Raw genomic sequence first — 13,963 nt, 5'->3', positions numbered from 1 at the left:
CCTGTGCTTGCCAACACTTCCTGCAGGGACCCAGAGCTGGGAGGTGGCGTCTCTCAGCCCTGGGTCGGGCAGAGCCCCAGCGGGCCATGCCCACAACCTCTCTCAGCACCGGTCCCCCAGAAGGCTCCTTTGGGACCAGGATTCTCTTGCGGTGACTCTTTAAGGTCTGGCCCCTGGATGGAGGGGCACCAGGAGTAGAGGAGCAGGAAGGGGAAGGGGGTGGCCATGCGAGGGGACACTTTGCGGCCAAGTCCCAGCTTCAGCCTGATCCTCCTGGGAACCCCGCTCTGAGACAAGGAGCCGGGCTTCGCATTCCCACAGCAGCCAGTCGTGGGCTGAGGACACCTGGGGCGTTGGGAACTCCCTGGCTTCTCCTTGGTTTAACATCTGGAGCTGCTTGGGAATCGCGCCGCCACACACACCCGAGTGCAGGTGTCTTCCGCACAGACTGCGGGCCTCGCTCTTCTGAATGCCGCTAGCTCGCCACCCACCCACGGGTGAACCTGGTCAGGGTGCTTTCTCTCGGGGGCAGACTCTGATCCGGGCGGGCTACCGGTGTCTCTGTTTGCTCGTTTCTTTCTTCCATTTCGGGAAAGGCTTCCTTGCTGGGTGTGGAAATCTCCTATGCCTTCCCTCGCCTATTCTGTCAGCTTTCAAATTCTCTTTCAGTTGCCACCCTCACAGATGGATTAGGAAACTCTTTCCGGTGCACTCATTAGTGAAATGACCTCAAGGAAGCTGGAATCCAATATCTAATGGCCGATTTTTAGCGAGTCCACACGCCAGGGTGGTCGGGGTCCAATGCAGCCCCGGCCAGGCCCAGGCCCCTTGGACTGGGCCACAGGAGGACACAGAGGAGGGTCCCGGCCCCCACGGTAGCGGTGCCGGCAGTTCTCCAAGGGCTTGGGCGTTTTCCAGAGGTGGGAGATGGAGGGGACTGATTTCTTCAGCGCCCCACAAACCACGCCACCCCACCCCACCCCACCCCACCCATGGGACACATCCCCAGAGAGAGATGCCCCATACACTCGCTCCCCTCCCCCTTGCGCTGTGCCCCAGCCCTGGCCCGGGGGAATAGGCGGCAGCCCACCCACAGGGCGGGGGGAGGGGGGCACAGCTGAAAGCGGTTGTGGGGGAGGGCGGCCCCTGGCTGGGGTCAGAGGGCGAGCGCCGGGCGCGTGCGCAGTCAGCGGCGGCGACGCGCTGGGGGTGGGCGGCGGGTAGGTGAAGGAGGCCAGGCGGGGAGAGGAGGGGGGCTGGAAGGTCTCCACCTTGGCGAGTCCAGCCGTGGAGGCGCATCTTGTGTGAGTGTGAGTGAGTGTGAGTGTGTGTGTGTGTAGAGAGAGACAGCCCCCCGCCCCGCCCCGCCCCGCCCCGCCCATCACCCCGGTCCCTCGGAGCCCGCCGGACCCGGCCGCCGGCGAACTCAACAGGCCCGGCCCGGCGCGGGGCCTGGGGCGGGAGGCGGCGGCGGGGAAGCGCAGAGAGGCTCGGCTTCTTGAGCGGGGCAGGGGCGCCCTCCGCCGTCTAGGGCCACACCACCCTGAACGCCCCCCATCTCCTCTGGTCTCGGAAGCTAAGCAGGGTCGGGCCTCGTTAGTACTTGGATGGGAGACCGCCCGGGAATCACGGGTGCCCTAGGCGGCGGCTTTTTTTTTTTTTTTTGCCTCTCGTTCTGTCCCCTTTCTGGGAGCGCGGCGGCGGCCCGGGGTGGGGGTCACCCCCACCCTCAGCGCCCGCCGCTGTGCCTGGCGCCCCAGCCCGCACCGTGGGGCCTCCTCTTGTCCCAAGCCGCGACACCGCCGCCACGCGGCAGCACGCGTGGCATCTGGACTGTCAGGTCTCAGACCAAAGGTCTGCTCTGTGGGAACCGACACGCTGGAGGAAACCTTGAGAGTCTGAGAGGGGAGGGAGTTCCAGAAGAAGGCCAGGATGTCATTTTGAGGGAGTATGTGACCAGAACTCGTCCCGTTGCTTTTGGGGTTCTACGGGCTCCACGTAGGAATCTTTGGTGGTGGCACCTGATGTTGGGGGATCCGGAGTCACACCCAGACCTGCTCCACAGGCCTCCTTTTACTTTTCTCTTCGGATTCATTATTTTTAAAAAGTGTCTCTTACCTCTATTATTGCATTTTCTTTTTTTTTTTTTCTTTTTTTTTTTTTTTTTTTGAGACAGAGTCTCACTTTGTTGTCCAGGCTAGAGTGAGTGCCGTGGCGTCACCCTAGCTCACAGCAACCTCAAACTCCTGGGCTCGAGTGATCCTTCTGCCTCAGCCTCCCGAGTAGCTGGGACTACAGGCATGCGCCACTATGCCCGGCTAATTTTTTTTTATATATATATATATATCAGTTGGCCAATCAATTTCTTTCTATTTATAGTAGAGACGGGGTCTCGCTCTTGCTCAGGCTGGTTTTGAACTCCTGACCTTGAGCAATCCACCCGCCTCGGCCTCCCAAGAGCTAGGATTACAGGCGTGAGCCACCGCGCCCGGCCTCTATTATTGCATTTTCTTTTCTCTCTCTTTTCAAGCAGATGATGGGAGTACAAGTATTCAGGTGACATGTGTTGCCCGTGCCCCCCTCCCCCCTGTGTTCTTATTCATTTACCTCTCATGTTGTATACCTCCAGCGTATTGTGGGGGTACCAATGTTAAGGTCGGGTACGTTGCCCTCTCCCAGCCTCCCCCCTCGGGTCATTAGCTTCAAGTGCGCCCATGCCCCAGTCGGTGCGCACCCACCCCATTCCTAATGGATGTGTATGCCCATCCCCTCCCCCCACCCGCCCGACACCCACCCGAGGAAGGGGATTCCTCTCTGTCCACTTAGGTGTCCATCCGTTCGTACCAATTTGCCGGTGAGCGCGCTCACGTGGTGCTCGTGTGTCCATTCTTGGGATACTTGGCTTACTGGAACGGGTTCCAGCTCTGGCCAGGAGAACACGAGAGGTGCCCTCTCACCGCTGCTCCTCACAGCCGAATGGCACTCCGTGGTGTCCACGCGCCACATTTTATTAATGCACTCCTGGATGGATGGGCACTCGGGTCGCTTCCACATCTTTGCGATTGTGAATTGTGCCCTAACTGTAACCCTAACCCTTACCCAGCCCGTCTCCTCTGCCCCTGCCTGACTCGCTCCTCCCCGGCCAGGCCCGTCACTGTCCTGGGCCCCCGCCTGACCGGCTCCTTCCCGCCCGGCCTGTCACCGTCCTCTGCCCCTGCCTGACATGCTCCTTCCCGCCCGGCCTCTCACCGTCCTCGGCCCCTGCCTGACCGGCTGGCTCCTCCGTCGCCTGGGCCTTCCAAGGGCTTGGTGTGGACGCTGCTTCCAGGAAGCCCTCCAGAAACCCGGCAGCAGGGTGGCCGCAGCAGTCTCCAGCAGCCGTCCCTAAGGCGCTTGTGCGGGGATCGTGCCCCCCCGCTGTGCCCCCTCCCCCCCCCCCCCCCCGCTGTGCCGTGGGGGGGCCCAGCCTGGTGTCTTGCCTGAGGCCCTGGGGCTGCCGCTCCCCGCAAGGGGAGAGCCCCGGAGGTGGGGACCGCCTCCTGATGGGGACGTACACGCAGCTCTCCACGTCGGATTCCGGGGCTCTCTGTCCTGCCCGAAGGCCCAGCTGGCCTGCGGGTCCTTAGAGTGGCAAAAACATCCGAAAACTGAGACTGAGGGTCCGGTGGGTGTCTGCACTTTTGTGCTGGGCACCCCAGGGAGGCCCGGGGGCTGGCTGGACAACGTGGTCTGCTGGGCGGGGGGTTTGGAGGAGCAACCGATGCCCTTTGCACTTTGGGTAGCAAGGGTCTGAGGTGTCTCTGAGCCCTGTGCCATGTCGGTGGAGGGGTGGGGGCGGGGGGTGGGGGGGAAGAGGAGGAGGAGGAGGTGGGAAGGGCCGGGGCCTGCAGTCCTGTTCCCGGGGTGGCACGGCAAGTGGCTTCTTCCACAGGCTGCTTGGCCTGGGCTCCCTGTACCTGGGCCTTTGGAGGACTGGCCCTGTGCTTGCCAACACTTCCTGCAGGGACCCAGAGCTGGGAGGTGGCGTCTCTCAGCCCTGGGTCGGGCAGAGCCCCAGCGGGCCATGCCCACAACCTCTCTCAGCACCGGTCCCCCAGAAGGCTCCTTTGGGACCAGGATTCTCTTGCGGTGACTCTTTAAGGTCTGGCCCCTGGATGGAGGGGCACCAGGAGTAGAGGAGCAGGAAGGGGAAGGGGGTGGCCATGCGAGGGGACACTTTGCGGCCAAGTCCCAGCTTCAGCCTGATCCTCCTGGGAACCCCGCTCTGAGACAAGGAGCCGGGCTTCGCATTCCCACAGCAGCCAGTCGTGGGCTGAGGACACCTGGGGCGTTGGGAACTCCCTGGCTTCTCCTTGGTTTAACATCTGGAGCTGCTTGGGAATCGCGCCGCCACACACACCCGAGTGCAGGTGTCTTCCGCACAGACTGCGGGCCTCGCTCTTCTGAATGCCGCTAGCTCGCCACCCACCCACGGGTGAACCTGGTCAGGGTGCTTTCTCTCGGGGGCAGACTCTGATCCGGGCGGGCTACCGGTGTCTCTGTTTGCTCGTTTCTTTCTTCCATTTCGGGAAAGGCTTCCTTGCTGGGTGTGGAAATCTCCTATGCCTTCCCTCGCCTATTCTGTCAGCTTTCAAATTCTCTTTCAGTTGCCACCCTCACAGATGGATTAGGAAACTCTTTCCGGTGCACTCATTAGTGAAATGACCTCAAGGAAGCTGGAATCCAATATCTAATGGCCGATTTTTAGCGAGTCCACACGCCAGGGTGGTCGGGGTCCAATGCAGCCCCGGCCAGGCCCAGGCCCCTTGGACTGGGCCACAGGAGGACACAGAGGAGGGTCCCGGCCCCCACGGTAGCGGTGCCGGCAGTTCTCCAAGGGCTTGGGCGTTTTCCAGAGGTGGGAGATGGAGGGGACTGATTTCTTCAGCGCCCCACAAACCACGCCACCCCACCCCACCCCACCCCACCCATGGGACACATCCCCAGAGAGAGATGCCCCATACACTCGCTCCCCTCCCCCTTGCGCTGTGCCCCAGCCCTGGCCCGGGGGAATAGGCGGCAGCCCACCCACAGGGCGGGGGGAGGGGGGCACAGCTGAAAGCGGTTGTGGGGGAGGGCGGCCCCTGGCTGGGGTCAGAGGGCGAGCGCCGGGCGCGTGCGCAGTCAGCGGCGGCGACGCGCTGGGGGTGGGCGGCGGGTAGGTGAAGGAGGCCAGGCGGGGAGAGGAGGGGGGCTGGAAGGTCTCCACCTTGGCGAGTCCAGCCGTGGAGGCGCATCTTGTGTGAGTGTGAGTGAGTGTGAGTGTGTGTGTGTGTAGAGAGAGACAGCCCCCCGCCCCGCCCCGCCCCGCCCCGCCCATCACCCCGGTCCCTCGGAGCCCGCCGGACCCGGCCGCCGGCGAACTCAACAGGCCCGGCCCGGCGCGGGGCCTGGGGCGGGAGGCGGCGGCGGGGAAGCGCAGAGAGGCTCGGCTTCTTGAGCGGGGCAGGGGCGCCCTCCGCCGTCTAGGGCCACACCACCCTGAACGCCCCCCATCTCCTCTGGTCTCGGAAGCTAAGCAGGGTCGGGCCTCGTTAGTACTTGGATGGGAGACCGCCCGGGAATCACGGGTGCCCTAGGCGGCGGCTTTTTTTTTTTTTTTGCCTCTCGTTCTGTCCCCTTTCTGGGAGCGCGGCGGCGGCCCGGGGTGGGGGTCACCCCCACCCTCAGCGCCCGCCGCTGTGCCTGGCGCCCCAGCCCGCACCGTGGGGCCTCCTCTTGTCCCAAGCCGCGACACCGCCGCCACGCGGCAGCACGCGTGGCATCTGGACTGTCAGGTCTCAGACCAAAGGTCTGCTCTGTGGGAACCGACACGCTGGAGGAAACCTTGAGAGTCTGAGAGGGGAGGGAGTTCCAGAAGAAGGCCAGGATGTCATTTTGAGGGAGTATGTGACCAGAACTCGTCCCGTTGCTTTTGGGGTTCTACGGGCTCCACGTAGGAATCTTTGGTGGTGGCACCTGATGTTGGGGGATCCGGAGTCACACCCAGACCTGCTCCACAGGCCTCCTTTTACTTTTCTCTTCGGATTCATTATTTTTAAAAAGTGTCTCTTACCTCTATTATTGCATTTTCTTTTTTTTTTTTTCTTTTTTTTTTTTTTTTTTTGAGACAGAGTCTCACTTTGTTGTCCAGGCTAGAGTGAGTGCCGTGGCGTCACCCTAGCTCACAGCAACCTCAAACTCCTGGGCTCGAGTGATCCTTCTGCCTCAGCCTCCCGAGTAGCTGGGACTACAGGCATGCGCCACTATGCCCGGCTAATTTTTTTTTATATATATATATATATCAGTTGGCCAATCAATTTCTTTCTATTTATAGTAGAGACGGGGTCTCGCTCTTGCTCAGGCTGGTTTTGAACTCCTGACCTTGAGCAATCCACCCGCCTCGGCCTCCCAAGAGCTAGGATTACAGGCGTGAGCCACCGCGCCCGGCCTCTATTATTGCATTTTCTTTTCTCTCTCTTTTCAAGCAGATGATGGGAGTACAAGTATTCAGGTGACATGTGTTGCCCGTGCCCCCCTCCCCCCTGTGTTCTTATTCATTTACCTCTCATGTTGTATACCTCCAGCGTATTGTGGGGGTACCAATGTTAAGGTCGGGTACGTTGCCCTCTCCCAGCCTCCCCCCTCGGGTCATTAGCTTCAAGTGCGCCCATGCCCCAGTCGGTGCGCACCCACCCCATTCCTAATGGATGTGTATGCCCATCCCCTCCCCCCACCCGCCCGACACCCACCCGAGGAAGGGGATTCCTCTCTGTCCACTTAGGTGTCCATCCGTTCGTACCAATTTGCCGGTGAGCGCGCTCACGTGGTGCTCGTGTGTCCATTCTTGGGATACTTGGCTTACTGGAACGGGTTCCAGCTCTGGCCAGGAGAACACGAGAGGTGCCCTCTCACCGCTGCTCCTCACAGCCGAATGGCACTCCGTGGTGTCCACGCGCCACATTTTATTAATGCACTCCTGGATGGATGGGCACTCGGGTCGCTTCCACATCTTTGCGATTGTGAATTGTGCCCTAACTGTAACCCTAACCCTTACCCAGCCCGTCTCCTCTGCCCCTGCCTGACTCGCTCCTCCCCGGCCAGGCCCGTCACTGTCCTGGGCCCCCGCCTGACCGGCTCCTTCCCGCCCGGCCTGTCACCGTCCTCTGCCCCTGCCTGACATGCTCCTTCCCGCCCGGCCTCTCACCGTCCTCGGCCCCTGCCTGACCGGCTGGCTCCTCCGTCGCCTGGGCCTTCCAAGGGCTTGGTGTGGACGCTGCTTCCAGGAAGCCCTCCAGAAACCCGGCAGCAGGGTGGCCGCAGCAGTCTCCAGCAGCCGTCCCTAAGGCGCTTGTGCGGGGAACGTGCCCCCCCGCTGTGCCCCCTCCCCCCCCCCCCCGCTGTGCCGTGGGGGGGCCCAGCCTGGTGTCTTGCCTGAGGCCCTGGGGCTGCCGCTCCCCGCAAGGGGAGAGCCCCGGAGGTGGGGACCGCCTCCTGATGGGGACGTACACGCAGCTCTCCACGTCGGATTCCGGGGCTCTCTGTCCTGCCCGAAGGCCCAGCTGGCCTGCGGGTCCTTAGAGTGGCAAAAACATCCGAAAACTGAGACTGAGGGTCCGGTGGGTGTCTGCACTTTTGTGCTGGGCACCCCAGGGAGGCCCGGGGGCTGGCTGGACAACGTGGTCTGCTGGGCGGGGGGTTTGGAGGAGCAACCGATGCCCTTTGCACTTTGGGTAGCAAGGGTCTGAGGTGTCTCTGAGCCCTGTGCCATGTCGGTGGAGGGGTGGGGGCGGGGGGTGGGGGGGAAGAGGAGGAGGAGGAGGTGGGAAGGGCCGGGGCCTGCAGTCCTGTTCCCGGGGTGGCACGGCAAGTGGCTTCTTCCACAGGCTGCTTGGCCTGGGCTCCCTGTACCTGGGCCTTTGGAGGACTGGCCCTGTGCTTGCCAACACTTCCTGCAGGGACCCAGAGCTGGGAGGTGGCGTCTCTCAGCCCTGGGTCGGGCAGAGCCCCAGCGGGCCATGCCCACAACCTCTCTCAGCACCGGTCCCCCAGAAGGCTCCTTTGGGACCAGGATTCTCTTGCGGTGACTCTTTAAGGTCTGGCCCCTGGATGGAGGGGCACCAGGAGTAGAGGAGCAGGAAGGGGAAGGGGGTGGCCATGCGAGGGGACACTTTGCGGCCAAGTCCCAGCTTCAGCCTGATCCTCCTGGGAACCCCGCTCTGAGACAAGGAGCCGGGCTTCGCATTCCCACAGCAGCCAGTCGTGGGCTGAGGACACCTGGGGCGTTGGGAACTCCCTGGCTTCTCCTTGGTTTAACATCTGGAGCTGCTTGGGAATCGCGCCGCCACACACACCCGAGTGCAGGTGTCTTCCGCACAGACTGCGGGCCTCGCTCTTCTGAATGCCGCTAGCTCGCCACCCACCCACGGGTGAACCTGGTCAGGGTGCTTTCTCTCGGGGGCAGACTCTGATCCGGGCGGGCTACCGGTGTCTCTGTTTGCTCGTTTCTTTCTTCCATTTCGGGAAAGGCTTCCTTGCTGGGTGTGGAAATCTCCTATGCCTTCCCTCGCCTATTCTGTCAGCTTTCAAATTCTCTTTCAGTTGCCACCCTCACAGATGGATTAGGAAACTCTTTCCGGTGCACTCATTAGTGAAATGACCTCAAGGAAGCTGGAATCCAATATCTAATGGCCGATTTTTAGCGAGTCCACACGCCAGGGTGGTCGGGGTCCAATGCAGCCCCGGCCAGGCCCAGGCCCCTTGGACTGGGCCACAGGAGGACACAGAGGAGGGTCCCGGCCCCCACGGTAGCGGTGCCGGCAGTTCTCCAAGGGCTTGGGCGTTTTCCAGAGGTGGGAGATGGAGGGGACTGATTTCTTCAGCGCCCCACAAACCACGCCACCCCACCCCACCCCACCCCACCCATGGGACACATCCCCAGAGAGAGATGCCCCATACACTCGCTCCCCTCCCCCTTGCGCTGTGCCCCAGCCCTGGCCCGGGGGAATAGGCGGCAGCCCACCCACAGGGCGGGGGGAGGGGGGCACAGCTGAAAGCGGTTGTGGGGGAGGGCGGCCCCTGGCTGGGGTCAGAGGGCGAGCGCCGGGCGCGTGCGCAGTCAGCGGCGGCGACGCGCTGGGGGTGGGCGGCGGGTAGGTGAAGGAGGCCAGGCGGGGAGAGGAGGGGGGCTGGAAGGTCTCCACCTTGGCGAGTCCAGCCGTGGAGGCGCATCTTGTGTGAGTGTGAGTGAGTGTGAGTGTGTGTGTGTGTAGAGAGAGACAGCCCCCCGCCCCGCCCCGCCCCGCCCCGCCCATCACCCCGGTCCCTCGGAGCCCGCCGGACCCGGCCGCCGGCGAACTCAACAGGCCCGGCCCGGCGCGGGGCCTGGGGCGGGAGGCGGCGGCGGGGAAGCGCAGAGAGGCTCGGCTTCTTGAGCGGGGCAGGGGCGCCCTCCGCCGTCTAGGGCCACACCACCCTGAACGCCCCCCATCTCCTCTGGTCTCGGAAGCTAAGCAGGGTCGGGCCTCGTTAGTACTTGGATGGGAGACCGCCCGGGAATCACGGGTGCCCTAGGCGGCGGCTTTTTTTTTTTTTTTTGCCTCTCGTTCTGTCCCCTTTCTGGGAGCGCGGCGGCGGCCCGGGGTGGGGGTCACCCCCACCCTCAGCGCCCGCCGCTGTGCCTGGCGCCCCAGCCCGCACCGTGGGGCCTCCTCTTGTCCCAAGCCGCGACACCGCCGCCACGCGGCAGCACGCGTGGCATCTGGACTGTCAGGTCTCAGACCAAAGGTCTGCTCTGTGGGAACCGACACGCTGGAGGAAACCTTGAGAGTCTGAGAGGGGAGGGAGTTCCAGAAGAAGGCCAGGATGTCATTTTGAGGGAGTATGTGACCAGAACTCGTCCCGTTGCTTTTGGGGTTCTACGGGCTCCACGTAGGAATCTTTGGTGGTGGCACCTGATGTTGGGGGATCCGGAGTCACACCCAGACCTGCTCCACAGGCCTCCTTTTACTTTTCTCTTCGGATTCATTATTTTTAAAAAGTGTCTCTTACCTCTATTATTGCATTTTCTTTTTTTTTTTTTCTTTTTTTTTTTTTTTTTTGAGACAGAGTCTCACTTTGTTGTCCAGGCTAGAGTGAGTGCCGTGGCGTCACCCTAGCTCACAGCAACCTCAAACTCCTGGGCTCGAGTGATCCTTCTGCCTCAGCCTCCCGAGTAGCTGGGACTACAGGCATGCGCCACTATGCCCGGCTAATTTTTTTTTATATATATATATATATCAGTTGGCCAATCAATTTCTTTCTATTTATAGTAGAGACGGGGTCTCGCTCTTGCTCAGGCTGGTTTTGAACTCCTGACCTTGAGCAATCCACCCGCCTCGGCCTCCCAAGAGCTAGGATTACAGGCGTGAGCCACCGCGCCCGGCCTCTATTATTGCATTTTCTTTTCTCTCTCTTTTCAAGCAGATGATGGGAGTACAAGTATTCAGGTGACATGTGTTGCCCGTGCCCCCCTCCCCCCTGTGTTCTTATTCATTTACCTCTCATGTTGTATACCTCCAGCGTATTGTGGGGGTACCAATGTTAAGGTCGGGTACGTTGCCCTCTCCCAGCCTCCCCCCTCGGGTCATTAGCTTCAAGTGCGCCCATGCCCCAGTCGGTGCGCACCCACCCCATTCCTAATGGATGTGTATGCCCATCCCCTCCCCCCACCCGCCCGACACCCACCCGAGGAAGGGGATTCCTCTCAGTGCACTTAGGTGTCCATCCGTTCGTACCAATTTGCCGGTGAGCGCGCTCACGTGGTGCTCGTGTGTCCATTCTTGGGATACTTGGCTTACTGGAACGGGTTCCAGCTCTGGCCAGGAGAACACGAGAGGTGCCCTCTCACCGCTGCTCCTCACAGCCGAATGGCACTCCGTGGTGTCCACGCGCCACATTTTATTAATGCACTCCTGGATGGATGGGCACTCGGGTCGCTTCCACATCTTTGCGATTGTGAATTGTGCCCTAACTGTAACCCTAACCCTTACCCAGCCCGTCTCCTCTGCCCCTGCCTGACTCGCTCCTCCCCGGCCAGGCCCGTCACTGTCCTGGGCCCCCGCCTGACCGGCTCCTTCCCGCCCGGCCTGTCACCGTCCTCTGCCCCTGCCTGACATGCTCCTTCCCGCCCGGCCTCTCACCGTCCTCGGCCCCTGCCTGACCGGCTGGCTCCTCCGTCGCCTGGGCCTTCCAAGGGCTTGGTGTGGACGCTGCTTCCAGGAAGCCCTCCAGAAACCCGGCAGCAGGGTGGCCGCAGCAGTCTCCAGCAGCCGTCCCTAAGGCGCTTGTGCGGGGATCGTGCCCCCCCGCTGTGCCCCCTCCCCCCCCCCGCTGTGCCGTGGGGGGGCCCAGCCTGGTGTCTTGCCTGAGGCCCTGGGGCTGCCGCTCCCCGCAAGGGGAGAGCCCCGGAGGTGGGGACCGCCTCCTGATGGGGACGTACACGCAGCTCTCCACGTCGGATTCCGGGGCTCTCTGTCCTGCCCGAAGGCCCAGCTGGCCTGCGGGTCCTTAGAGTGGCAAAAACATCCGAAAACTGAGACTGAGGGTCCGGTGGGTGTCTGCACTTTTGTGCTGGGCACCCCAGGGAGGCCCGGGGGCTGGCTGGACAACGTGGTCTGCTGGGCGGGGGGTTTGGAGGAGCAACCGATGCCCTTTGCACTTTGGGTAGCAAGGGTCTGAGGTGTCTCTGAGCCCTGTGCCATGTCGGTGGAGGGGTGGGGGCGGGGGGTGGGGGGGAAGAGGAGGAGGAGGAGGTGGGAAGGGCCGGGGCCTGCAGTCCTGTTCCCGGGGTGGCACGGCAAGTGGCTTCTTCCACAGGCTGCTTGGCCTGGGCTCCCTGTACCTGGGCCTTTGGAGGACTGGCCCTGTGCTTGCCAACACTTCCTGCAGGGACCCAGAGCTGGGAGGTGGCGTCTCTCAGCCCTGGGTCGGGCAGAGCCCCAGCGGGCCATGCCCACAACCTCTCTCAGCACCGGTCCCCCAGAAGGCTCCTTTGGGACCAGGATTCTCTTGCGGTGACTCTTTAAGGTCTGGCCCCTGGATGGAGGGGCACCAGGAGTAGAGGAGCAGGAAGGGGAAGGGGGTGGCCATGCGAGGGGACACTTTGCGGCCAAGTCCCAGCTTCAGCCTGATCCTCCTGGGAACCCCGCTCTGAGACAAGGAGCCGGGCTTCGCATTCCCACAGCAGCCAGTCGTGGGCTGAGGACACCTGGGGCGTTGGGAACTCCCTGGCTTCTCCTTGGTTTAACATCTGGAGCTGCTTGGGAATCGCGCCGCCACACACACCCGAGTGCAGGTGTCTTCCGCACAGACTGCGGGCCTCGCTCTTCTGAATGCCGCTAGCTCGCCACCCACCCACGGGTGAACCTGGTCAGGGTGCTTTCTCTCGGGGGCAGACTCTGATCCGGGCGGGCTACCGGTGTCTCTGTTTGCTCGTTTCTTTCTTCCATTTCGGGAAAGGCTTCCTTGCTGGGTGTGGAAATCTCCTATGCCTTCCCTCGCCTATTCTGTCAGCTTTCAAATTCTCTTTCAGTTGCCACCCTCACAGATGGATTAGGAAACTCTTTCCGGTGCACTCATTAGTGAAATGACCTCAAGGAAGCTGGAATCCAATATCTAATGGCCGATTTTTAGCGAGTCCACACGCCAGGGTGGTCGGGGTCCAATGCAGCCCCGGCCAGGCCCAGGCCCCTTGGACTGGGCCACAGGAGGACACAGAGGAGGGTCCCGGCCCCCACGGTAGCGGTGCCGGCAGTTCTCCAAGGGCTTGGGCGTTTTCCAGAGGTGGGAGATGGAGGGGACTGATTTCTTCAGCGCCCCACAAACCACGCCACCCCACCCCACCCCACCCCACCCATGGGACACATCCCCAGAGAGAGATGCCCCATACACTCGCTCCCCTCCCCCTTGCGCTGTGCCCCAGCCCTGGCCCGGGGGAATAGGCGGCAGCCCACCCACAGGGCGGGGGGAGGGGGGCACAGCTGAAAGCGGTTGTGGGGGAGGGCGGCCCCTGGCTGGGGTCAGAGGGCGAGCGCCGGGCGCGTGCGCAGTCAGCGGCGGCGACGCGCTGGGGGTGGGCGGCGGGTAGGTGAAGGAGGCCAGGCGGGGAGAGGAGGGGGGCTGGAAGGTCTCCACCTTGGCGAGTCCAGCCGTGGAGGCGCATCTTGTGTGAGTGTGAGTGAGTGTGAGTGTGTGTGTGTGTAGAGAGAGACAGCCCCCCGCCCCGCCCCGCCCCGCCCCGCCCATCACCCCGGTCCCTCGGAGCCCGCCGGACCCGGCCGCCGGCGAACTCAACAGGCCCGGCCCGGCGCGGGGCCTGGGGCGGGAGGCGGCGGCGGGGAAGCGCAGAGAGGCTCGGCTTCTTGAGCGGGGCAGGGGCGCCCTCCGCCGTCTAGGGCCACACCACCCTGAACGCCCCCCATCTCCTCTGGTCTCGGAAGCTAAGCAGGGTCGGGCCTCGTTAGTACTTGGATGGGAGACCGCCCGGGAATCACGGGTGCCCTAGGCGGCGGCTTTTTTTTTTTTTTTTGCCTCTCGTTCTGTCCCCTTTCTGGGAGCGCGGCGGCGGCCCGGGGTGGGGGTCACCCCCACCCTCAGCGCCCGCCGCTGTGCCTGGCGCCCCAGCCCGCACCGTGGGGCCTCCTCTTGTCCCAAGCCGCGACACCGCCGCCACGCGGCAGCACGCGTGGCATCTGGACTGTCAGGTCTCAGACCAAAGGTCTGCTCTGTGGGAACCGACACGCTGGAGGAAACCTTGAGAGTCTGAGAGGGGAGGGAGTTCCAGAAGAAGGCCAGGATGTCATTTTGAGGGAGTATGTGACCAGAACTCGTCCCGTTGCTTTTGGGGTTCTACGGGCTCCACGTAGGAATCTTTGGTGGTGGCACCTGATGTTGGGGGATCCGGAGT

At 62.8% G+C, this 13,963-nt stretch overlaps 4 pseudogenes; all 4 read left to right on the top strand.

Moving 5' to 3' along the window:
* The first annotated feature begins 1,525 nt into the window (after nucleotides 1-1,525).
* LOC142866608 (uncharacterized) lies at nucleotides 1,526-1,644 on the top strand (annotated as a pseudogene).
* Nucleotides 1,645-5,502: 3,858 nt separating this feature from the next.
* Nucleotides 5,503-5,621, top strand: LOC142866607 (uncharacterized; annotated as a pseudogene).
* Nucleotides 5,622-9,475: 3,854 nt separating this feature from the next.
* LOC142866606 (uncharacterized) lies at nucleotides 9,476-9,594 on the top strand (annotated as a pseudogene).
* Nucleotides 9,595-13,445: 3,851 nt separating this feature from the next.
* Nucleotides 13,446-13,564, top strand: LOC142866605 (uncharacterized; annotated as a pseudogene).
* The last annotated feature ends 399 nt before the right edge of the window (nucleotides 13,565-13,963 follow it).

The sequence above is a fragment of the Microcebus murinus genome, unplaced genomic scaffold (genome assembly GCF_040939455.1).
Source record: "Microcebus murinus isolate Inina unplaced genomic scaffold, M.murinus_Inina_mat1.0 scaf006_hap2_Mmur4.0, whole genome shotgun sequence".
NCBI lineage: Eukaryota > Metazoa > Chordata > Mammalia > Primates > Cheirogaleidae > Microcebus > Microcebus murinus.
The sequence above is the reverse complement of the archived record's forward strand: the minus strand, read 5'-3'. Positions and strand labels throughout refer to the sequence as shown.